The 24,932-nt window shown below is 51.9% G+C and overlaps 1 pseudogene; it reads right to left on the bottom strand.

Annotated features, from left to right (window-relative positions):
• LOC128823351 (zinc finger protein 420-like) overlaps positions 1-24,932 on the bottom strand; it is a 208,361-nt pseudogene that overhangs the window by 27,613 nt on the left and 155,816 nt on the right.

Here is a 24,932-nt window from a genome sequence, read left to right as displayed (position 1 = left end):
AATTTAGAATTCTACAGGCGGCATATTTTCCTCTTAAAATGAGGAAAAGGCATGAAAGCTACAGTTATTAATGTAGTTACTAATGTAGCCAATAAGGATACATTCAATGCAATTTTAAAATGACTGACAGCACCAAAAAGGCACATATCCAAAAATGATACTAGTGTATAGGAGATAAGGCAAAAAAAGGGGGGGGGGCAAGGAAACTTGTCAAAACTTGTATGACGAATAAAGTATAAAGTTATTACTACTGAGGTTCTTTAGAGACCCCACAGCTTCTAACAACCGAGGGGACAGGACTCCTTACCCAGCAAGACCACCGTCTCATAGTTCTCCTGCATGACATCCCTGTAGAGGGATCTCTGAACAGGGTCCAGCAGAGCCCATTCCTCCTTGGTAAAATACACAGCCACCTCCTCAAAAGTCACCGGCCCCTGAAAGAGAAAGAGTCCAACACTCAGTACCTGCAGCCCCACTCACAACCGCACTATTCACAGAACAGCAGCACCAGGTAAATGGAAGCTCCAGGAGGCACATGTTAACAGAGTCCCACCCCACCTTGCCTAGAGCATCCAGGAGGCATCAGAGGGTGGTAAGAGAGAAACTTTATGTCTCCCAGCTGACAGATGGAGGCAGGGTTGTCACATTTATCACATACCTACTAGCCAGAGCTTGATATAGAAGATGGGGCTGTCTCTGGACCCTGCTGGTAGCTCCCTGGTAGGAATCCCAACACTCTCCAAATAAAATATATGGAAGAAAGGGGAAGTCAATAGTAAAGAAAATAAGTTAGAAGGTAAGAATTGTAGAAAGTTGGTAAGGGAAGCTATCAGAAATCAAGGATCAACCAATGAAAATAAGAAGGAAGTTTTAAAAAGTATATTAAGTAGAAAATTAATCCTAACAATGGTAGTGGTAAATTACTAGAAGGAAATGGCAGAATTATCAAAAATAATGCAGAAGAGGTAAAAGTGTTCAATAAATATTTCTCTCCTTGAATAAAAACAGATGATGTAACTCATATCATAAAATGTTGAAGCCAACAGTCTTTCCATTCCAAAAGTAACTCATGAGGATGTTAAACAGAGGATATTAAAGTTAGATGTGTTTAAATCAGTGGGTCCAGATAACTAGAGTTTTGAAAGACCTGGTGGAGGAGCGTGGTGGACTGTTAATATTGATTTTAATTAGGACTTGGAACACTAGGGAAATTCCATAAGACTGGAATAAAGCTAATGCTGTGCCAATATTTAAAAACTATAAAAGAGATGACGCAGCTAATTACAAGAGTGTCAGTCTGACATCAATACTGAGCAAAATAACGGAGCAGTCAGTACTGGATTTCATTAATAAAGAATTAAAGGAGGGTAATATAATTACTATCCATTAACAAAGGTTTAGAGAAAATAGATCCTATCAAACTAACTGGATATCCTTATTGTATGAGATCAAAAGTTTGGTCACAGCTAATAGTATTGATGTAATATACCTAGACTTCTGTAAGGCAAAGGGATTTCTAGCTTGTGTATGGAAACTTGGTGGACTGCTTCTATCACAGTCAGGGTGAGAAATTGCTAATTCAAATTCTATCCATCTAGTATGTTAGGCTTGGTCTGAGTTTTTGATATTTGCTAAGTAATCTGCTTTGATCTGTTTGCTACCACTTATGGCTCGGAAATTAGCTGTTGTCTTCTGTCTGTCCTTGAGCGGCTTAGGTAAAGCACTCAGGTAGCTTAGTTGGATGCATGGCACCACCTGCTGTTCTGTTGGGTGATAACAAGGCTAAATCTCCAGCAAAGCAGTGTGAAAAGGGCCAGCCCAGCTTGAGGGTTAGAGGGCACAGCAGTTCCCAGAAGCCCCCCAGACTGCACCCCGGGGTGACAACCCATCACACCCTACATTACACAAGCCTCAGCAGGTTTTTCACATCCTGTCCCCTCCCCTTCTCCACCCGAGATATTTTCTGCCTCCCACCACCTTTAGCAGCTCCCACCCTCCCATGCATTTACTGCTCCTCTCCTTCCAAGCAGAACCCACCACTGGCTCCCTGATAATCCCTTACCTGAGCCAGCTCCATTGCAGCCATTTCCTTCCCCCTCGGAGGATGGGATGGTGTGGAGCAAAACGTGGATGTTAATCTGTAGCCTGCCAAGGAGAGAAGGGCAATGTGAGAGAACTCAGATGGGGTTTTTGTCCATTCCACATGTCAGTTCCCCCCAGGATTTTCCCCTGCTAATGGACATTCTAGGTTCTGCCACATGTGGCGATTGGGAGATCATGGTGGCATTGGGCCAGGTTCATACGATGGAATGCCAATTTTGGGCCCGGGAAACAAGCACAGACTGGTGGCATCGCATAGTGTTGCAGGTCTGGGATGATTCCCAGTGGCTGCGAAACTTTCGTATGCATAGGGCCACTTTCATGGAACTTTGTGCCTTGCTGTCCCCTGCCCTGAAGCGCAAAGACACCAAAATTAGAGCAGCCCTCACAGTTGAGAAGTGAGTGGCCATAGCACTGTGGAAGCTTGCAATGCCCGACAGCTACCGGTCAGTCGGGTATCAGTTTGGAGTGGGCAAATCTACTGTACGGGCTGCTGTGCTGCAAGTAGCCAATGCAATCATTGACCAGCTGCTATCAAGGGTAGTGACTTTGGGAAATGTGCAGACCACTGTGGATGGCTTCAATGCGCTGGGGTTCCCTAACTGCGGCGGGGTGATAGACGGAACGCATATCCCTATCTTGGCCCCAGCACACCGGGGCGGACAGTACATAAACCGCAAGGGGTACTTTTCCATAGTGCTACAAGCACTGGTGGATCACAAGGGATGTTTTGCCGACATCAACGTGGGATGGCCAGGAAAGGTGAATGACGCTCGTATCTTCAGGAACTCTGGTCTGTTTGAACAGCTGCAGGAAGGGACTTACTTCCCAGACCAGAAAATTACTGTTGGGGATGTTGAAATGCCTATAGTTATCCTCGGGGACCCAGCCTACCCCTTAATCCCATGTCTCATGAAGCCGTACAGAGGCACCCTGGACAGTAGTAAGGAGCAGTTCAACTATAGGCTGAGCAAGTGCAAAATGGTGGTAGAATGTGCATTTGAAAGTGCGCTGGTGCAGTTTATTAACTCGGTTAGATCTCAGCACAACCAATATTCCAATTGTAATTGCTTCTTGTTGTGTGCTCCACAATATCTGTGAGAGTAAGGGGGAGACTTTTATGGCAGGGTGGGAGGTTGAGGCAACTTGCCTGGCTGCCAATTTCGCACAGCCAAACAACACGGCGATTAGAAGAGCGCAGCAGGGCATGCTGCGCATCAGAGAAGCTTTGAAAGCCAGTTTCATGACTGGCCAGGGTATGGTGTGACAGTTGTGTTTGTTTCTCTTGAAGTTACCCACACCCTATATATATATATAAAAGGAAATAAAGTCAAAATTGTTTAAAAACTGTTCTTTATTATTTGATGCACAATGTATTGAGAGAAATTAGAAGGTAGATTTGCGGGGGGGATTGGGTTAGGGGGGTGGAGGAGGGAAGAACAAGTCCAGAAACCAAATCAAAAGTTTGCATATGCCAGCTTTCTGGTGCTTGGGCGATCCTCTGAGGTTGAGTGTGTGGGTCCCCGTAGCCTCCCCGCTCGTGTTCTTGGGCATCTGGGTGAGGAGGCTATGGAACCTGGAGAGGAGGGAGTTTGATTATACAGGGGCTGCAGCGGAAGTCTGCGGTCTTGCTGCCTTTCCCGCATTAGATCCACCATACAGCGGAGCATGTCAGTTTGCTCCCCCATGAGCTTGACCATAGCGTCCTGCCTGCTCTCATCGCGCGCCTCCCTCCTCTCTTCGTGTTCCTGTAATGCTTTACGGGACTCCGCAATTGTTTGCCACCATGCATTCAGCTGGGCCCTATCAGTGTGGGAGGACTGCATGAGCTCGGCGAACATGTTGTCCCGAGTTCGTTTTTTCCACCTTCTAATCTGGACCAGCCTCTGGGACGGAGTAAATAGGGGACACATTGAAACATTTGCACCTGTGGGAGGAGAAAAAGGGAGGGTAGTATTTTAAAAAATACATTGCAGAGAACAAAGGGGGCACTTTGGTATGAGTAAGCCATCACACACGGCCGGGCAACAGAATTCATCTTGCAGGCAACCCCTAGGGACATACGGGGTTCTGCTTCTTCTACATTCATTGCAATGTTTTCAAACTGCTGGGCCCCCTTTCCCACAGCAAGCAATATCTGGTGGGTTTGCCATATAAAAGGAGGGCCTGCGGGCTCTCTGGGATGATCCCTGCACACAACAACCGTGTGGCTCCGATCAGGCTCAGAGCAGGGATGAGCTGAGCCATTTACTCTAAACGTTAACAACTCAGCGCGGCTGGGTTCTCCCCCCACCGCCCCCCACCGCATGGCTCCGATCAGACTCTCACTCACCAGAAGTACCTTCTCCAGGGTCATGGAACAGGAGTCCGCCTTGGGAGTGAGGGGAGGCTATTGGATCCAGCGTTAAGATTAGTTCCTGGCTGGGGGGGAAAGGGATTCCTCACTTGCTGCCTGTGCACTGTCCCCCTCCTCCTCTTCATCCTCCAACGTCTCTTCCTCCTCGCTTCGTGCAACTCCCCCTTTGCAGGTGTCCACAGATAGTGATGGGGTAGTGGTGGCATCACCCCCCCTAATTGCATGGAGCTCAAGGTAAAAGCAGAATGTATGGGGCTGTGACCCAGAGTACCCGTTTGCCTCCCTGGCTTTTTGGTATGCTTGCCTGAGCTCCTTGATTTTTGTACAACACTGCTCTGTGTCCCTGGAGTAGCCTCTTTCCGTCCTGGCCCTGGAGACTTTAGCATAGGTATTTGCATCCCTTTTTTTGGAACGTAGTTCTGCCATAACAGACCCATCTCCCCAGCATGGGATGAGATCCAGTACCTCCCGTTCGGACCATGCTGGAGCTCGTCTGCGAATCCGGGACTGCGTGATCTCCTGTGATGGACTCTGCATGGTCGCCTGTGATGGTGGACTGTGCTGATGGTCACCTGTGCTGCTGGTGACCAAACAGGAAATGAAATTCAAAAGTTCCCGGGGCTTTTCCTGCCCACCTGGCTAGTGCACTGTAGTTGAGAGTGTTGATGAGAGCGGTCACAAGGGAGCATCGTGGGATAGCTCCCGGAGGCCAATAACGTCAAATTGCATCCACAATACCTTTAACCTGGGATTGCGATCTCGATTTAAACGCTACTCCACTTGCCGAGGTGGAGTACAGAAATTGAATTAAAGAGCCCTTTAAATCGGAAAAAAAAAAACCCGTTTGGTCATGTGGTCATTTTTTTTCGAAATAACTCGGCTAATTCTGAAATAACAGGCTAGTGTAGACCAGGCCTTAGGAAGGAACGATCAGTTGCACACATACAAAATGGGAAATGACTGCCTAGGAAGGAGTGCTGCGGAAAGGGATCTGGGGGTCATAGTGGATCACAAGCTAAATATGAGTTAACGGTGTTACACTGTTGCAAAAAAAGCAAGTATCATTCTGGGATGTATTAGCAGGAGTATTCTAAGCAAGACACGACAAGTAATTCTTCTACTCTACTCCATGCTGATTAGATCTCAACTGGTGTAGTGTGTCCAGTTCTGGGTGCCACATTTCAGGAAAGATGTGGACAAATTTGAGAAAGTCCAGAGAAGAGCAATAAAAATTATTAAAGGTCTAGAAAACATGACTGATGGGGCAGCCCCGCCCTGTACTAGCCCCGGCAGCGTCAGACCAGTAGCTCTGGAGGCGGAAGTCCCGCCCCGCTCATACTGGGTGTGCTCCAAATGCTCTGGGAGTATAAAAGGAGGGAATTCAGCTCAGTCTGGGCTGGCAACCGCAGGGGAAGGACCTAACTGGGAAGCTCCTGTGGAGGACTAGCCACCATCCTTGACATTGCTGGGAATTGAAGCTTCCCCTGGCCAGCATGAAGCCCTGCTGTGGGAGGAGCCCAAAGTGGCTACGGACCCGGAGACCCGCGGAGAACTTGGAGATTTGTGGGAGACCACAACTCTCAAGACAGTAGGAAGCTACCCGGGAGGAGTGACAGACTGGTACCTTGCCCCCAGTAAGCCTCAGCATGTTTTGGTAGGATCTCCCAGCTGAGCCAGTGGCAAGGCCCTATGGCGGTGTAACCAGGGACAATCCTATGGACTCTGGCTACTAGACCGTGCTTCCCTGTAACCAGGGGCAACTCTATAGACTCTGGCCACTAGGCCGTGTTACCCCATAACCAGGGGCAATTCTTGGGACTTTGGCCACTAGGCCATGTTGCCCTGCAACGAGGGGTGTAAACCCTCACATGTGGTGGAGAATGCAGGCAGCGATTCGGGCCTGTTGAAATGTCCAGCGTAAGGGAGTTAAACCGGGGGAACCCCGCCAAGCCTAACGATGGAGACAGAGAAGCTTGTAAAGTGGATGCTGGAAAAGCAGCAGGAGCAGGTGGCCCAACAGCAGCAGCAACAGGTGCAGATGATGCAGCAGATGGCCAGCCATCAGCGGCTGCCGATAACCCAGCACCAAGCGCACCAGCAGCAGCTCCTCCGGGAATTAGCAGTTCAGCAGCAGACCCAACAAGTGCGCCTGGTGCTGCAGATGGCCATGTTGTTACGCCCAGCGGGAGCCGCAGCCGCCATACCTGCGGGGACCGGACCCAGGGAGACTTTGGGGGAACTGCCTGTACGCCTCACTAAGATGGGGCCAGAAGACAACCCAGAGGTGTTCTTAGTGACGTTTGAACAGGTAGCTACCGCCGCCAGGTGGCCCCCAGAACATTGGGCCACCCTACTGGCCCCCTATCTGATGGGACAGGCCCAGGCCGCCTATCGTAGCCTCAATCCCCGGGAGGCCCTAGAATACCCCAGAGTGAAGGCGGCCATATGGGATCATGCCGGCATTAGCCCGGAGACCTATCGCCAGCGCCTCCGCAGGGAACAGCGCCTCCGCAAGGAACAGTACCCCCCTGGGGCCCAGCCCCAGGCAGTGGCCCAACGCATCCGAGACCATTGTTGGACATGGTTGAACCGGGAAGGCTTGATGGGGCCACAGGTAGCGGAGATGGTGACACTGGAACAGTTCACTCAGATCCTGTCCCCGGGAGGAAGGGCATGGGTACATCGGCATCAACCGGCCACCTTGTCGGTGGTGGTGGCCTTGATGGAGGACTACTTGTCCGCTGACGGGGCCGAGGTGCCGACCTGGGTAGCAGGAAATACCGGTCGAAAGGGTGGGCTAGGAAAAGGGAATCCCCAAGGGTCAGGACCCCAGGAACCGTCGGCAAGTGCCCGCCGCACACCTCCAAAAGTCCCCGAGCCCAGAGCCAAGGCCTCCCGGGCACTGATCCAAAGGGACCAACAATGCCGAGAGCAAGGGAGCCCCGTGGGCTGAGGCCCAGGACCCGCTGAGGTCCAAGAGGGGTGCTGGGAGTGCGGACAGGAAGGGCATTTTCGGCGGGATTGCCCATTCATGGACTGCAACTACGGACAAGCCTGGGTCGCCTGATGAAGGGCTCGGAAGAGAGGAACAGGAAAGCTGGTGGTCCCTGTCCAGGTCGAGGGGACCCTCATGAACGCGGTGTAGTCAGATCCTCATATGGGAGGGGCTGGTCCCGGACCTCAATCTCTTGGCCCCCCCGCTCCATTTATGTGTACATGGGGACATCCGCACTTACCCCATGGCCTGGGTGAAGCTAGAAGTATGCTGCCGGGAGGAGGGCCTCCGGGGTGGGAGTGGCCCCCAGGTTAGCCTACCCGGTGGTACTGGGGCGAGACTGGCCAGGCTCGGGGAGGTTCTCCAGAAGTACCAACCGCCCGACCCACGAACGGACGGGCTTAGGCCTCCGAGAGCGGGGCTGCTCGGACGCACACCAAGGATCGACCCCGGAGAAGGGACCTCGGCACCAGAGGAGACCCCCGCAACTCATCCGACAGCCAGGTCCCGTTCGGTGGAAGATGCCCAGGCGGAACTGGAGAGGGACGTGTACTTTGTACAGGAGCAGAGGGAGGACCTGACCCTAAGTAGAGCCTTGGAACAAGCCACCAGCCCGGACCCCAATGGAGACCTGACTCTGCGACCCCCACAAGGCCCCCACTTTGAGATATGGTGGGATCGCCTATATCGGATAGCCCAAGAACCCCAGACCCAGGAGACGTTCTGCCAGCTATTGGTTCCCCAGAGGCTGCGGCAAGGCCTCCTACAACTAGCCCATGCAAACCCCTGGGCAGGATACCTGGGGCGGGAGAAAACCCTCCAGAGGGTGGCTCGCCGGTTCTTCTGGCCGGGCATATACTGAGAGGTTCGGGACTATTGCGCGTCTTGCCCAGAATGCCAGCTGGTGGGACCGAAAGGGGTAGCCCGGGCACCCATGGTACCCATGCCGGTCATCGGCATACCCTTCGAGCAGATTGGGCTGGACCTAGTCGGCCCAGTTGAAACAAGCAAGACGGGAAATCGCTTCATCCTAGTGATCGTGGACTACGCGACACGCTACCCTGAAGCCGTTCCCCTAAAAACGGCGCCAGCACCAGCAATTGCTAATGAACTAGTGAAGATTTTTGCTAGGGTCGGGATACCGGCGGAAATCCTGACTGACCAGGGCACGAATGTGTCCTCCAAACTGATAGCCGAACTGTGTCACCTCCTCCACATACGAACGCTCCGGACGTCAGTTTACCATCCTCAGACAGATGGCCTGGTGGAACGTTTCAATGGCACCCTAAAATCTATGCTATGGAAGTTCATGGAGGAGGGCCCTACGCATTGGGATACTCTGTTGCCAGCCCTGTTGTTCGCCATAAGGGAGGTACCCCAGGCCTCGACGGGGTTCTTGTCCTTTGAACTCTTGTACGGGAGACAGCCCAGGGGGATCTTGGACCTCCTGAAGGAGGAGTGGGAAGCCCAGGAGATGTGAGTTCTCGGGACCACCCAGTACATGTTACACCTCTGAGAACGGCTCCAAACACTAGGGCCCTTCGCCTGGGAGAACATGATACAGGCCCAAGCGAGCCAAGAATGCTTATATAATCACGAGACTAGGGGGCAGAGTTAAGGCCCAGGAGTTTGGGTGTTGCTCTTGTTGCCCTCGGCTGAGTCGAAACTTCTGGCCAAATGGCAGGGCCCCTATGAGGTAGTCCGGCGAGTTGGGCCGGTGGACTACGAGGTCCGACTACCGGGGCGACAGAGGGAGACGCGTATCTACCATGTGAATCTTCTAAAGATCTGGAAGACCAAGGAAGCCCGGCTCATCGGCCCGTCCACCCCAGAATCGGAACTCGGGCCCCTAGTAGGGGACCCACCAGACCCAAGGCCAGTGACGCTAGGGTCGGGCCTCACCTCCGTACAGCGAGAACAACTACAACAACTGGTGGAGGAATTCCCTGATGACTTAGCCGCCCGTCCAGGACGAACGACTCTGATGAGTCATCACATCGCCACCACCCCTGGTCAGAAGGTGAGACACAACCACCGACCGTTGCTCCGAAAATGTGGGATACAGTCCGACAGGAGCTAGAAACAATGCTGGAGATGGGGGTCATGGAAGAATCGACGAGTGAGTGGTGCAGCCCCATCGTCCTAGTCCCAAAGCCCGACGGGACTACCCGGTTTTGAATTGACTTCTGAAAGGTCAATGCCATCTCCTGCTTCAATGCATACCCGATGCCACGGGTGGATGAACTGCTGGAACGGCTCGGGGGAGCGAGGTACTTGTCAACCATAGATCTAACCAAGGGATACTGGCAGATCACCCTCACACCAAACTCCTGGGAGAAGATGGCCTTTCCAACACCTTTCGGTCTCTTCCAATTTATAATCATGCCGTTCGGGCTACACGGAGCTGCTGCTACGTTCCAGCGCTTGAGGAATAAGGTCTTACAACCCCACGACCAGTATGCAGAGGCATATATATAGATGACATCGTAGTCTACAGCAACAACTGGGAGGACCAGCTATGCCATCTGGTGGGAGTGTTACAAGCCCTCAGAGCAGCCAGCCTCACAGCTAACCCGGCAAAGTGTCACCTTGGGCAAGAAGAGGCAACCTATTTTGGACATACAGCGGGGGTGGGGGGGAGAAAGTGACACCCCTAATTAGCAAATTGCAAGCTCTCAAAGACTACCCGTCCCCAAGACTAAGAAGCAAGTGCGCCAGTTTCTGGGCCTAGCCAGATACTAACGCCGCTTCGTGCCAGATTTTGCATTCATAGCCGCCCGCGTCGGACCTGACAAAGAACACGCAGCCTCAACAAGTGCAGTGATCGGAACAATGTGAGAAAGCCTTTGAAACCTTGAAAGATTGACTCATGCAAGAACCAGTCCTATGACACCCAGACTTCTCCAAGGAATTTACACTTCAAACGGATGCCTCGGAAGTGGGCTTGGGGGCAGTACTCTCCCAGGATGTAGATGGGGAGGAAAAAAAAAATTATAAATAAATGGAGATATCCAATCTCCTAGAACTGGAAGGGACCTTGAAAGGTCATTGAGTCCAGCCCCCTGCCTTCACTAGCAGGACCAAGTACTGATTTTGCCACAGATCCCTACGTGGCCCCCTCAAGGACTGAGCTCACAACCCTGGGTTTAGGGGGCCAATGCTCAAACCACTAAGCTATCCCTACCCCCAACACCTGGTACTACACCTAAGCCCCCGGGAGCAACATTATTCTACAATAGAGAAAGAGGCCCTGGCGGTGCGATGAGCCATCGATGCCCTATGTTATTATCTGCTGGGGAATAACTTTAGGTTGATCACAGACCATGCCCCTCTACGGTGGATGCATAGTATGAAGGACACGAACCCTCAGACTACGCAGTGGTACCTCTCCCTCCAACCCTATGACTTCTGTGTGTTCCATCGTCCGGATAAGGCCCACGCTAATGCAGATTTCTTCTCCAGACAGGGGGAGGAGAAGGAGGCGGCGGACCAACCCGGGGGACCCTTCTTAAGGAGGAGGGTGTGTGACGGGGCAGCCCCGCCCCGCACTAGCCCTGGCAGCATCAGACCAGTAGCTCTGGTGGTGGAAGTCCCACCCCACTCGTACTGGGCATGCTCCAAATCCTCTGGGAATATAAAAGAGAAATAAGCTCAGTCTGAGCTGGTGGCCGCAGGAGAAGGACCTCACTGGGAAGATTCTGTGGAGGACCAGCCACCACCCTTGACGTTGCTGGGAAATGAAACTTCCCCTGGCCAGCACGAAGCCCTACTGCGGGAAGAGCCAGTGGCAGCGACAGACCCGGAGACCAGCGGAGAACCTGGAGATTTGTGGGAGACCCCAACTCTCAAGACGGTAGGAAGCTACCTGGGAGGGGTGATGGGACTGGTACCTTGACCCTGGTAAGCCTCAGCGTGTTTCAGTAGGATCCCCCCCGCTGAGCCAGTGGCAAGGCCATGCTGCCCTGTAACCTGGGGCAATTCTATGGGCTCTGGCCACTAGGCCATGTCGCCCTGTAACTCGGGGCAATTCTGGGGAATTCGGCCACTAGGCTGTGTTGCCCTGGAACGAGGGGCGTGACCCCTCACAATGACCTATGAGGAAGACTGAAAAGATTGTTTGTTTAGTCTGGAGAAGAGAAGCCTGAGAGGGGAAATGATCACAGTTTTCAAGTACATAAAAGCTTGTTAAAGATGTGGGAGAAAAATCCTTCTTCTTAACCTATGAGGATAGGACAAGAAGCAATGGACTTCAATTGCAGCAAGGGCGGTTTAGGATGGAGATTAGGAAAAAACTTCCTAACTGTCAGAGTGGTTAAGCACTGGAATAAATTGCCTAGGAGGTTGTGGAATCTCCATCATTTGGGATTTTTTAAGAGCAGGTTGGACAAACACCTGCAGGGATGGTCTAGATAATATAGTCCTCCCTTGAGTGCAGGGGACTGGACTAGATGACCTCTCGAGGTCCCTTCCAGTTTTATGATTCTATGAACCAAAGGCCAGAGAAGAGCAGAATTAGAGTCACTTTGGGGGATTCTCCCTGTCACTGTAAACCTGAGACAGCTGCCTTGGGGACAAAGTTGTTTGATGCGCCAGCCTTTATACAGTCTCTTCTGGGAGTGCCCCCTTCCATGGGCTGGGCCTAGTTTTAGCTTTTGGCAAGCATGACCCCGGGGGCTCTGAAACTGGGCCTTCTTTCCTCAGCACCTTGTTTCTTTCTGTGGCTTCCCCAGTGAGTCCAAATGAGTAGATACTCCTGATAGAGACTGTAAATATAAGACTGGCCCACTGCATCAGACCAATGGTCCATCTAGTTCAGTGGCCAATGCCAGGTGCTTCAGAGGGAATGAACAGAACAGGTAATCATCAAGTGATCCATCCCCTGTCACCCATTCCCAGCTTCTGGCACACAGAGGCTAAAGACACCATCCTTGCCCATCCTGCCTGTGACATTGGCAGATGAGGTGTTAGCTCTTGCAAAAGCCCCCATGTCTTAATTGAACATGGACAAATGCAAAGCTGGAATCAGTCTGGCTTGGCTGGGTTAGTATTGTTAAAACAGGTATTAGAATTATAACAATGTGTTCAGACTTTATTGAATGCTCGTGAGTTGCTGCCTGGGTTAATACCTGACGAGTTTCATCGTGAGCCTCTGTGGCTATGTAAATCACCAGATAGAAGAGAGACTTTACCTATGTGAAGTGCTGATTGGCAACAGAATGCATTACATCCTGCCTGGCAGGAAAAGTCCATCAACACCAGATAGACCATAATGGGATGTTAAAGACAAAAGACTGTTGTGCTCTTGACCTCCCATTAGCTGAGCTTGCAGCTTAGAGCACATGGCAGGAAGGGGATAAAAACCCCCATACAGAAATAACTGATTATCTGTATGTTGCTTGGACTCTGGGGGGCAACATTTCTAGGCATAAGCAAGAGATCCCCAACTGCTTAGCCAGGGTTAGTCCTAAAGAATATGTAGGGCCTGCTTATTATAGAAGCTTGTATTACCTTTTGAAATTTAAGACTGTAACTTGTCTGCATCTGCTTTAATTTTTTAAACAATTCTCATTTCCTTTTAAATAAATCTTAATACAGGTTATTACAGGACTGGCTACAAGTGTTGTCTTTGTTGGGAGATCTAAGATTCAATTCACCTAAGGAAGTGACTGGTTCTTTGGGACTGGCAGTAACGTGAACATTGCTGTGATTCTTGGTGTAAGGCAGTGGTTCTCAACCAGGGGTCTGGGGCCCCCTGGGGGGCCACGAGCAGTTACCAGGTGGGATGCCAAGCAAGGCCAGCATTAGAGTCAGCGAGGCCCAGGGCAGAAAGCTGAAGTCCCAGCGCATGGGGGGCGGCTCAGAAAGAAAAAAGGTTGAGAACCCCTGGTGTAACGGACCATCTGTCAAAAAGGTGAGCTCACCTGCATGGTGAGATATATGGGATGACCCAAGGGGACTGAACTGTGATACCATGTTAATGCTTTTAGTGTCTGAAGCATTTACACTGGATACTTGGTTGGTGAAATCTACATATAGACCTCACAACCAATTTGGGGTTTGTTCCCTGTTTCTTACCAGTCTGCCTGAGGCTAGTGCTCATGGTCTTGAGTCACTGAAGACAGTGTTACAGAGACTTACGGGCGCAACGCCACCAGCAGCAATTTGCAGCAATGCAGAGCAGGCTTTACAGTGATACAGTGTGGGCCAAATGGTCCACAGACTCAGTCAAGCCCCAGTTCTCAGCCAGTGCACATCAGCATCCCGGCAACCTTCTAGGAGGGTCAAGGCTGCCACTCCTTCAGTGATGATGGATCTCCAGCATAGCATCAGCCGCGCCCCATGACCCACCTTCTCTCCTGAGACAGAGATGGATGACAGAGGGTACGCAATGGATACTTTGGGGGAGGTGGGAGAATAGGGAAAAGGATAACAAAACACACCTTCTGGGGGTCACCCCTCAGGAAGTGAAGGTGACAGGTATTGTGGTGGCAATAAAGGGGGCGGGGAGGGAGTGGGAGCAGCACCTTCAAGGGCAATGCTGCCAGTGCGTCACCCCGTCACATCAGGCATGGTGCTGATAAGGGGGCCATTCCCTGGGCCTGGGTGCCTGTGAAGGGCTATAGAAATCCTACACTGGCACAGAAGTAGTAAACTGCTGCTTTAGTCTGGACTGGCCCAGCCCCTCCACACCTGCAAACCATGCCAGGACTGGAGCAGCAGTTAACAGGAGAGACCTACTCTACTCAGAGGGGGGCCACCCTGGGAAGGGAACTGTCTGTGGAGCATCTCTAGCCCCAAAGAGAGGGCTGGCAGCATTCGGGGCTATGGCCTTCACTGAGGGAGGGTGGGGATACCCGGAGCTCAAAGGGGGAGCAGGCTGAAACTTCCACTGGAGACCCAGTAAACTTTGAAGGGGACTGAGATGCTCCCAGAGGTAAAAGGGGCCCATATCCTGATGGGATCTGTCCACAGTCTCTCTCCCACCCCCTTCTTTTCTTTCATTACTTTATTTACCCTTGTTTGCTGACAGTCGGTTCTTTTGGTGTTTCACCTGGTACCCCGAGAGAAGAAGAAAGTGCCTTGAGCCTCAGCCAGAGGGTTGAGCCCTGACACACTAGAAGGACATGCCCCTGTAGCATGCCTGGGGCAGGGGGCAATTGGACTCTGAGGTGCACCCCAGAAGGCCTGAGGCCCAGCAGTTTGGCACCAATTTGATAGGTTGGAATGGCCTCTCACTGGGGGCTGCCAGCAGCCTGGCACATGGAGTAGATACGAGGCGGCCTGGGGAGCAGAAAGCGGGACAACATCCCAGACAGCACACTGAGAAGGGAAATGGAGACGGGGCAGGGGGCACTGTAGTGAACTCAGCACCCGTCCTGAAGGCCATTGGCAGAAAGTTGTCTTCTCCCTGGCCTACGGGGGGTCAGACAGTGACACAGAGATCCCTTGGCAAAGGGTCACTTGGTCTTTGACAGCAGCTCTCACTTGAGCTGCTGTCAAACCCATCACAGCAAACACAGCTCTTGGAGGATGGTCATGTGAGGTGTCTACAGAAAGCTCATAACTGGTCAAGACTCATGACGACTGAGATCAACGTATGTGTCATGTAGGGAACAAACCATTTATATTGAAAATCTACTTTATGGACTTGGAATGGAAAAAGTCAATCACCGAAAGGTACTGGGCCCCAAGATTGGCCCATCCACCCCAGAGGGAGTCATCACTCCTCACTAGTCAGCTGCCAGGTAACACAAGGCTCAAGTGACCAGCCTTGTTCCCTCCCAAACTACCAATGGAAAACCAGCGGGGCACCACCAAACAACTGAAACTGGGGTTGAGAGTTAAAGAGAAGGGGCTAGATCTTAGAATTTCTCTGCCAGTCAGGAAGGGGTAGCAGTGAGGGTAGACTGGCAGCTGATAGTTGGAGGGGTGAAGAGGTTTAGGATATGGTGGGGGGAAGAAGCAGCTGGGACTAGGTAACCTGGGGCCAGGCAGTCTCCATGGGGGACACTTGCTCCTCCTGTGCCCCTTCCACACCCTCTTAAGAGTAAAGAATGACCACCCTCTCCCCACCCCCAGGAGCAGTCGTGTCTCAGGACTCTCCCAAGTTGCACCCACTAAATCTCTTGTCATTTGGGGTATAGCTCAGAGCAACAATTTACCACCAAGATGAACCCTGCTGGCTGTTCTGGTGCCATAGGGGCCTCTGGTGCGTGAAAGGCAGAACTGTAGCACTTCTCGGGCAGAATATATTTTCTTTATGTAAAAAAAAAAGGTTCTTCAATGGATGTGAATTCTGCGCATACACAGTGGTGCAGAATTCCCACATGAGTAACTCGCACCCTGCACAAACATAACCTGCTCACTCCCATCTCTTCTCCCTATGTCTCCGAGTTCCAGAGCTGCTGCTGTCATTAATACACACAGACTTTCACTCCCCTTAGTGCTGGCAAGACCTTATCCAGTTACAGGATGAACCCTTATTTTCCTATCACATGGGACATTCTCAGTTGAGGGGGAGGTGAGAATGGGAGGCGGTACAAAGGGAGAAGAGTTGTTGTAGCCATGTTGGTGCCAGGATATCAAAGAGAAGTATTTTTAATTGGTTCTAAAAGAAATTACCTCACCCACCTTGTCTGTCCAAGAGATCTTTTTAAAAAAACATGGTGTGAGCGAGTGTCAAAAGTTCAGGAATTAAGAAATGGAAATTAGGTGTCAGTTCATTTCTCATGCGTTTATCTTGTAATTTTAATGTCAGTTTTGAATCAGTATTAATACTATGTGTTTTAATAACATTAGAGGCTATTTGTATAATTGTTTGCAAGATTTCATTGGATATTGTGAACCAGCAGTTTTAACCTTTTATTTTGAGATTACTAAATACAATCCAGCGCACCACTCCTGAAACAGTGCAAGCCTGGCCGGTGACATTCTCCCTAGAGACCAAACACGTGACGAGCCCATTCACCCTAAAAATTGCTTTTGGCTCTTTGACATTGCTTTATCCAGCCCACCAGAAAATGCTATAGGTAACCAGGTAATTACAGCAGACCTTCACTAGGTATAGTTTTACCAGCTATGTGCCAAAATTCAAATGGATCTGTGTGTTTCATCTTTCATTCAGCTTTGCAATTATTAGATCTCATTAAAAAACTGGAACTGAAATAACCAAAGCAAGTTAAGAAGGGAGTGACATCAAGCACAGGCAGCGGTAAAACAATAAAGGAAATAACTGAATATGCAAAAAGGAACGTCCCTAACTATCAGAGCCCCAGACCCCCAATGTGATGCAGCCGTGAAATAGGTTAATGCAGCCCTAGGATGCATCAGGCGAGGTATTTCCAGTAGACATAGGGAAGGGTTAGTACTGTTATACAAGGCACTGATGAGACCTCATCTGAAATTCTGTGGGCCATTCTGGTCTCCCATGTTTAAGAAGGATGAATTCAAAGTGGGACAGGTGCAGAGAAGGGATGCTAGGATAATCTGAGGAATGGAAAATCTGCCTTATGAGAGGAGACGCAAAGAGCTTGGCTTGTTTAGCCTAACCAAAAGAAGGCTGAGGGGAGATATGATCACTCTCTATAAATACGTCAGAAGGATAAATACCAGGGAAGGAGAGGCGTTATTTAGGTTAAGCACCAATGTTGGCACTAGAACAAATGGATATTGGCCATCAATAAATTTTGGTTTGAAATTAGGCGAAGGTTTCTAACCATCAGAGTGAAGTTTTGGAACAGCCTCCCAAGGGGAGCAGTGGGGGCAAAAAACCTAACTGGCTTGAAGACTGAGCTCGATACCTTTATGGAGGGATTGGTATGATGGGACTGCCTACAATGGCACATAGTCAATCTGCAAATGCTAGCAGCAAATATCTCCAAAGGCCGGTGATGGGACATTAGATAGGGAGGGCTCTGAGTTACTACAGAGAATTCTTTCCCAGGTGTCTGACCGCTGGGTCTTGCCCACATGCTCAGGGTCTAATGGATTGCCATATTTGGGGATGGGAAGGAATTTTGCCCAGACTCAGATTGGCCCAGACCCTGGGTTGTGGTTTTTTGTTTGTTTTTTTTGCCTTCCTCTGCAGCATGGGGCATGGCATGGGTCATTTGCAGATTTAAACTAATGTAAACGGTGGATTTTTTTTGTAACTTGAAATCTTTAAATAATGATTGAGGACACACTGATGGTGATCAGGGCCCCATTGTGTTGTGCATGGCAGAGAACATGACTGAGATCATCACCCCCATTGTGCTGGGCACTGCACAGACAGAGAGGGACAGTCCATCCCCCAAAGAAATCACAATCCAAGTAGACAATGGGTAGGAGGAAAACAGAGGAGCTGTGACGTCACCAAGCAGGTCAGTGACAGAACCAGGAACAGACCCCGGTAACTCCAGAGCCCCGTCACCCGCAGCTTGGAAAGATCCCCAAACCCCATTGTATTAGGCTGCAGAAAAAGGTGGTTTGTCCATGAATGCACAGGCTGTCTTGGCCTCAGCTGCAGTCCCTGCACACAGCTGGGTCAGGAGAAGTCAGTGTCCAGTCCTGTGGGACTGTGCTCCTGGCTCATACCTCCAGCACTCACTGCTGCCCCTCTGTTACCAGCTGCACTGTTCAGCCAGCCCCAGGCCTCAGTGAGGTCACTGTCTCCCCACACCCCAAACCTTCAAACTGAGACATTGTGCACCAGTGCCAGAGTGCACTAGTGTAAATTCTGTCTATACTAACGGTTTACACCAGTGCCTAAAACACCAGTGTTGCAGAGATCTTCAGTACCCAAAACAGCAGTACAGTGACACTAGAACTGGGATCTATTTCTAGCTCTGTCATGGACAGCCTGGGTGACCTGGGGCACGTCAATGTTTCTCCTGCCAACTTTAGTCTATTTACCCAGCTGCCCACTCACTGGGATCTCCTCTCTCTCCAGAGCTGCTCACCACTAAAATCTGTGTGGGTGTCACCAGAGTTAAAGTAGTTCAGCTCTGGAATAGTCTTACAAGGGTGGCTGTGGAGTTTCTGTCCCTGGAAGTTTTTAAGAACAGGTAGGACAAATCTCTGTCAGAGATAATCTACATATACTTGGTCCAGCCTCGGCAGAGAGAGTTGGACTTGATGACAGCTTGAGGGCCTGTCCAGCCCTACATGTCTATGATGCTATGTAATATATACGTATAAAAAGACAACATACAGAAAAATCCCCACCACAACATAATGTCAGGCAATTTGGGGGGAGGGATAGCTCAGTGGTTTGAGCATTGGCCTGCTAAACCCAGGGTTGTGAGTTCAGTCCTTGAGGGGGCCACTTGGGGATCTGGGGCAAAATCAGTACTTGGTCCTGCTAGTGAAGGCAGGGGGCTGGACTTGATGACCTTTCAAGGTCCCTTCCAGTTCTAGGAGATAATAAAAATATAATGGAGATATCCTATTATATTTTTTAATTCAGAAAAACAACAAAGAACTACACTCCACAACATAAAATGACACAATACAAAGGAAAAGAAAGCAACACAATGAAAACTAACACACCCTAGGACAAAAGTACACAATGCAAAAGAGCTCAACTCAAACCAACACAAAACAGACACCAAACAAGGTGAGGCAAAACAATGCACCATAAAACTATGCAACACAGCATGGTGCAATCACAGTTCCAAATGGCACCATGCAAAAAAGCTCAGCGTAGAATAGGACACAGCACAAAAGAGAATTATTTCAATGTAGGCATGGAAGGGATCTTGAGAGGTCGTCTCCTCAAGCCTCCTGTGCTGAGGCAGGACCAAGTATCCCTAGACATTCTGTCACGGAGTATTGGGGGACTTAGGGCCCTGCACCCCCGTCCTCCTGCGATTCACCATGACTCTCAGCCAGCCAGTAAAGCAGGTTTATTTGGATGACAGGAATACAGTCCATGACAGATCTTGCAGGCACAGACAACAGGGACCCCCTCAGTTAGGTTCATCTTGGGGTCCCAGGGCATCCCAGCCCCCCCTTGGGAGGTCAGAGCAATCTCTGCCTCCCCACCATCTCACCACCCAGCTTCCCAGACTCTGCCTTCAGCGACCCCTTCCACAGCCTTTGTTCAGTTTCCCGGGCCAAGGAGTCACCTGGCCTCCAACCCCTTCCTGGGTTCTCATGTTACACTCTTAGGTATTCGCCTTCGGGCAGACTATCCTAGTCACACTCCCCTGTCAGCATTCACAGACCACAGTAAGAACAGTCCCAGTTCGTCACATCTCTCCCCTTTTCGAGACCGAACTGAGCAGGGTCACTTTAACCAGTGACCCGGGGAAGTTCGAACCTACCCCCGTTACCATGGATGCCCCCGCATCCCTCCCATTCCTTGGTGAGAATTACACCAGGCCCCTTCAGTCTCACGCCCCCCCTTAGGTTGGGGGTGCTTGATGGCACTTGCAGTTCGCATGTGGGAAGGTTTATGCGGCCTGTGCCCTTTTCCCACCCCCATACCTCTGGGGTTCCAACTGGGCTGTGGTTTTCTCCCAGCGCTTCAGTTTGGAGGTCTGTACTTTGGGCTCTTTTGGTTTAGAGCCGCCCTTTTAACCTTGGCCACCCTCCGGAAAGGATTCTTTATGCTGGGCAAGGGTCCTAAAGCTGTTTTCCCCTTGTTCCAGGCCTTCCTCCCCCTCTGACAGGGGTCACAGGATCCGCAGTACTGTCGGACAGTAACAAAGACCCCAGGCCAGTAAAAGCTTCGTAGCAGCCTCTGCTGGGTACGCCAGGTTCCCTGGTGCCCTGAGAGAGGAATGTCATGGGCCCGGCACAGCAGCTGGCGGCGATACTTCTGGGGTACCACCAGCTGCCTCCTGATCCCCCCTGACTCCATTTTCCCTGGGGGAGCCCATTCTCGGTACAGGAACCCCTTTTCCCACAGGAACCTTTTCCGGCCACCTCGTCCCATGGTCTGTACCGCATTGAGGTTGGCCAGGTCCCTTATTTTTCGCAAGGAGGGATCTCTCTGTAACTCGGCCTGGAACTTAGTAGCTGGGACAGGGATGGCCACCTGCTCTTTTTCGCCCGCTGGGTCTGAAGCTGCAGCCTTCCTGAGCCGTGTTCCTGGGCGTTCCCTCCCCACCAGGTTAGGGTCCTGCGCCTCAGGCAAGGCACCCCCCCCAAGGCCAGGGCGCAGTGCCCCTTGCCGGCTCTGACTGCGGGTCACAACCAGTGCCCTTTGGGGGTTGCTTGGCCAGTCCTCCAGGTCCCCCCCCCCCATCAATACCTCAGTGGGCAAATACGGGTGTACCCCCACATCCTTGGGGCCCTCCTTGGCCCCCCACTTCAGGTGTACCCTTGCCACGGGCACTTTGACTGGTGTTCCGCCCACCCCCGTCAGGGTCAGGTAGGTGTTGGGCACCACCTGATCTGGGGCCACCACCTCGGGCCGGGCCAGCGTCACCTCTGCGCCCGTATCCCAGTATCCATTGACCTTCCTCCCATCCACCTCCAGGGGAACAAGGTACTCTCTCCGGAGGGACAGCCACGCGCCTACCGTATAAACCAAAAACCCCGAGTCTGGAGCATCCAGCCCCGCAGAGGAGCTGGCCTGGAACTTTCCTCCCTCCTTAGCAGGTGGTACTCTGCCAGCCCCCCTTCCCTGGGAATGCTGCCTTTTGCCTGGCTGGGTCTCTACCCAGTCAACCCTCTGTGGGTTTGGTTTGCTCAGTCTGTTCCTGAGCCTGGGGCACTGGGCCCGTATGTGGCCTTTTTGGCCACAGTGGTAGCAGCCCATGTCCCATGGGTCCCCCCGAGTGGGTCGGATGGTCCTGACGCCGGATGTTCCCCTTTGATGGGGTTTGTCTGTATTTTCCCACGGGGAGGTCCCATGGTGACTTTCTCTCTGCGTTGTGGCGGGACTGTTTCTTTGGGACTCCTCCCTGTTATCTTCTGACCGGCTTTTTACAAACTCATTGGCCAGCCGCCCTGCGTGTCGCGGGTTTTCTGGCTTTCTGTCCACCAACCACAGCCTCAGGTCAGATGGGCACCGCTCATACAGTTGCTCCAGTACCAGCAGTTTAATCAGGTCCTCCTTCGTCTGGGCCCCATTAGCCCACTTGCTGGTGTATTCTTTCATGCGGACGGCTAGTTGCAGATATGAGATCTCAGGGGTTTTATCCTGACTCCGGAACCTTTCCCGGTACATCTCAGGAGTCAGCTCAAACTCACATAGCAGGGCCTTTTTGAATAGTTCGTAGTCCCCTTTCTCTGCCTCTTCCAGTTGGCGGTACAATGCCACGGCTTTGGGGTCCAGTAAGGGGGTAAGGACCCGGAGTTTGTCCGCGGGATCAACCCGGTGCAGCTCGCAGGCTGTCTCAAAGGCCTCCAGGAAGTTATCCATGTCCTCCCCCTCCTTGCGTGGGGCCAGGATGCACTTATCAAAGCTCTGTGCAGTCCTGGGTTCCCCCTCACTCACCGCAGCCGGGGGTTCGCTGCCCTTCAGTCTTGCCAGTTCCAGTTCATACTGATGCTGTTTCTTTTCATGCTGTCTCTGTCTTTCTTTCTCCTCCCGTTCATGCTGTTTCTGTTTCTCTTCATGCTGTCTTTGTCTCTCTTTCTCCTCCCGTTCATGCTGACGCTGTCTTTCTTCACGCTGTCTTTCTTGTTCACGATCCTTCAGCTCTCTTAGTTTTAGCTCTTTCTTCCATTCCAGCCAATTCCGCTCCACGGATGCCAAACGTCGCCGGGAGGATCCTCTGCTGGCCGGCGAGCTTCGCCGGGAGGATTCCCTGCTGGCCGGGGGGGTCATGGCGCCCTCGGTATTTGCTGGGCTCCTCCCCACCCTTCCCCTAGGCATAGGAAGGAGGGGTCTCGGGAAGCCCTCAGCAGCCGGCTGACCACTCCCAGCTGGGACAGACTCTGGTGCCTGCGCTGCATTTGCCAGGCTGCTTCCCTGAGACACAGGGATCAGTTCATTCGCACGATTTTCCGCCTCCAGCCGGGCAATGAGCTGTTTTTTGGTGAGCCTCCCACTGCGCAGCCCCCTCTGCTTGCACAGCTCCACCAGGTCGCTCTTAAGCCGCTTGGCATACATCTTCCTGCTGGCCACTTACCGGCCTGTGTGCTCACAGCTCCCCACAGTTCCCAGGGGGACCCCTAGTGTGCCAGCCCTTTTCGAGGTTACCACCTCTCTGCCAGGGTCGAGCTGCAGACTCCTCCGCCCCTGGGACCACTTGCTGCGATCCCCCCGGGGGACCCTGTTACTGCAAAAGTCCTTCTCGCTGGTCACCCACTCCCAGGGGTAATAACCGTCTCTCTCTCTCACTCTTCAGCACGCCTGGTCCCCGTCAATCCCCCTTCGTTTTACTGCTCCCCAGTCACTTACTGCAGGAAGCGCCGTCCACGGGGTGCAGTAGATCCCGCCGCTGCCACCAGTTGTCACGGAGTATTGGGGGACTTAGGGCCCTGCACCCCCGTCCTCCTGCGATTCACCATGACTCTCAGCCAGCCAGTAAAGCAGAAGGTTTATTTGGATGACAGGAATACAGTCCATGACAGGTCTTGCAGGCACAGACAACAGGGACCCCCTCAGTTAGGTTCATCTTGGGGTCCCAGGGCATCCCAGCCCCCCCTTGGGAGGTCAGAGCAATCTCTGCCTCCCCACCATCTCACCACCCAGCTTCCCAGACTCTGCCTTCAGCGACCCCTTCCACAGCCTTTGTTCAGTTTCCCGGGCCAAGGAGTCACCTGGCCTCCAACCCCTTCCTGGGTTCTCATGTTACACTCTTAGGTATTCGCCTTCGGGCAGACTATCCTAGTCACACTCCCCTGTCAGCATTCACAGACCACAGTAAGAACAGTCCCAGTTTGTCACACATTCCCAGACTGGTGCATCTCTAACCTGGTCTTAAAAACCTCCAATGAAGGAAATTCCACAACTTCCCTTGGAAGGCATACATACATGCTGGGCTTGGGGTTAAGTGGAGAGGCAAGAATTCAAACAATCTGGGTTCAGTTCCCAGTTTTGCCCCAAATTCTCCATGCAAACTTGAGCAAATTACTTCAGCTCTTTGAGCTTCAGTTTCCCCATCTGTAAAATGGAGAGTCGCCTCCACCATTTGTCTATTTAGCCTTTGAGCTTTTTGTGGCAAGGACTCTCTGTCATTGTGGGCATGTCTACACTGCAGTTAGACACCGGCAGCTGGCCCGTGCCCGCTGACTTGGGCTCACACGGCTCAGGCTGTTTAATTGTGGTGTCAATGTTCTGGCTTTAGCTGCAGCCCAAGGTCTGGCACCCTCCCACCTCGCAGGGTCCTACAGCCTGGCCCCAGCCCAGACATCTACACTGCAATTAAACAGCCCCTTCGCCTGAGCCCTGTGAGCCTGAGTCAGCTGGCATGGACCAGCTGTGGGTTTTTAATGGCAGTGTAGAGATACCCTTGGTGTGTGCAGCACTGGTCACAATGGGGACCCTGATCTTGGTCAGTGTCTGTGCAGAGCCCTGCACAACAGTGGGCCTGACCTCAGTGGGAGGCTCTGAAACTCCCGGCATTACAGGATCCCTGATTTTGTTTGGGGTCCCTGCAGCATCTGGCAAAATGTGGGGGCAGGATCTCTGTCAGGGTCAGTACAGTGCCAGGCACAACAGGGACACAGATCTCAGTTGAGGTCTCTCAAGCTCAGCACAATGAAGGCAGCAATCTGGGCAGCAGTCATGCACTGGCTGGCACGAGGGGGAGCTGTGATCTCAGTCTCGGTTTTACCTGGCACAACAGGGACACCGATCTCAGTTGGAGTCTCCACAGCACCTGTCACAACAGTGGGGTCTGACCTCTGTTGGGGTCTCTGCAGAGCTTGGCAGAACGGGGCCCAGATCTCAATTGGGGTCTCTGCAGCTCCAGGAACAACAAGGTCCCTGATTTTGTTTGTTGTCTCTGCAGCACCTGGCAGAATGGGAGCCTGATTTCACTTGGTTTCTTTGCAGAGCCTGGCACAACAGGAGCCCAGAGGTCAGTCAAGGTCACTGTAGCCCCTGGCATAACAAGGTCCCTGCTCTTTGTAGAGGGCTGTGCAGTTCCTGGCACAACTAGTGCCCCAAACTTGGTCAGGGTTTGTGCAGTGCCCGGCACACTGGGGGACATGATCTCAGGCAAGGCCTGTTCCACACTCAGTACGTTAAGAGCCCTGATCTCAGTCAGACACCTGGAGAGAAAAGCAGGAAGATTTTCAAGAATTTCAGTATTTCAGAACTGAGGAGAAAATGGGGCACAAACTAAATATTTGCCAATGTAAGAGAGAAGCACCAACATCTGGGGAGATTTTATGTCACCGTTCAAGGGAAAGGAGGGGAAATTTGAGGGGATTATACAGGGATATTCAATCAACAACAGAATGGGATGGAGTCATCTGGTCACATATTCACATGGCCAGCAGAGCCCTGGGTGATGTGGCTTTCACAGGGGAAAGGAGTGGGGATGGAGCCAGAAGGTCACTGGCTGTGGGGAGGGACTGGCAGTGGGGCTGGGAATG

This window comes from Malaclemys terrapin, chromosome 15 (assembly GCF_027887155.1).
Source record: "Malaclemys terrapin pileata isolate rMalTer1 chromosome 15, rMalTer1.hap1, whole genome shotgun sequence".
In the NCBI taxonomy this organism is placed as follows: domain Eukaryota; kingdom Metazoa; phylum Chordata; order Testudines; family Emydidae; genus Malaclemys; species Malaclemys terrapin.
The sequence above is the reverse complement of the archived record's forward strand: the minus strand, read 5'-3'. Positions and strand labels throughout refer to the sequence as shown.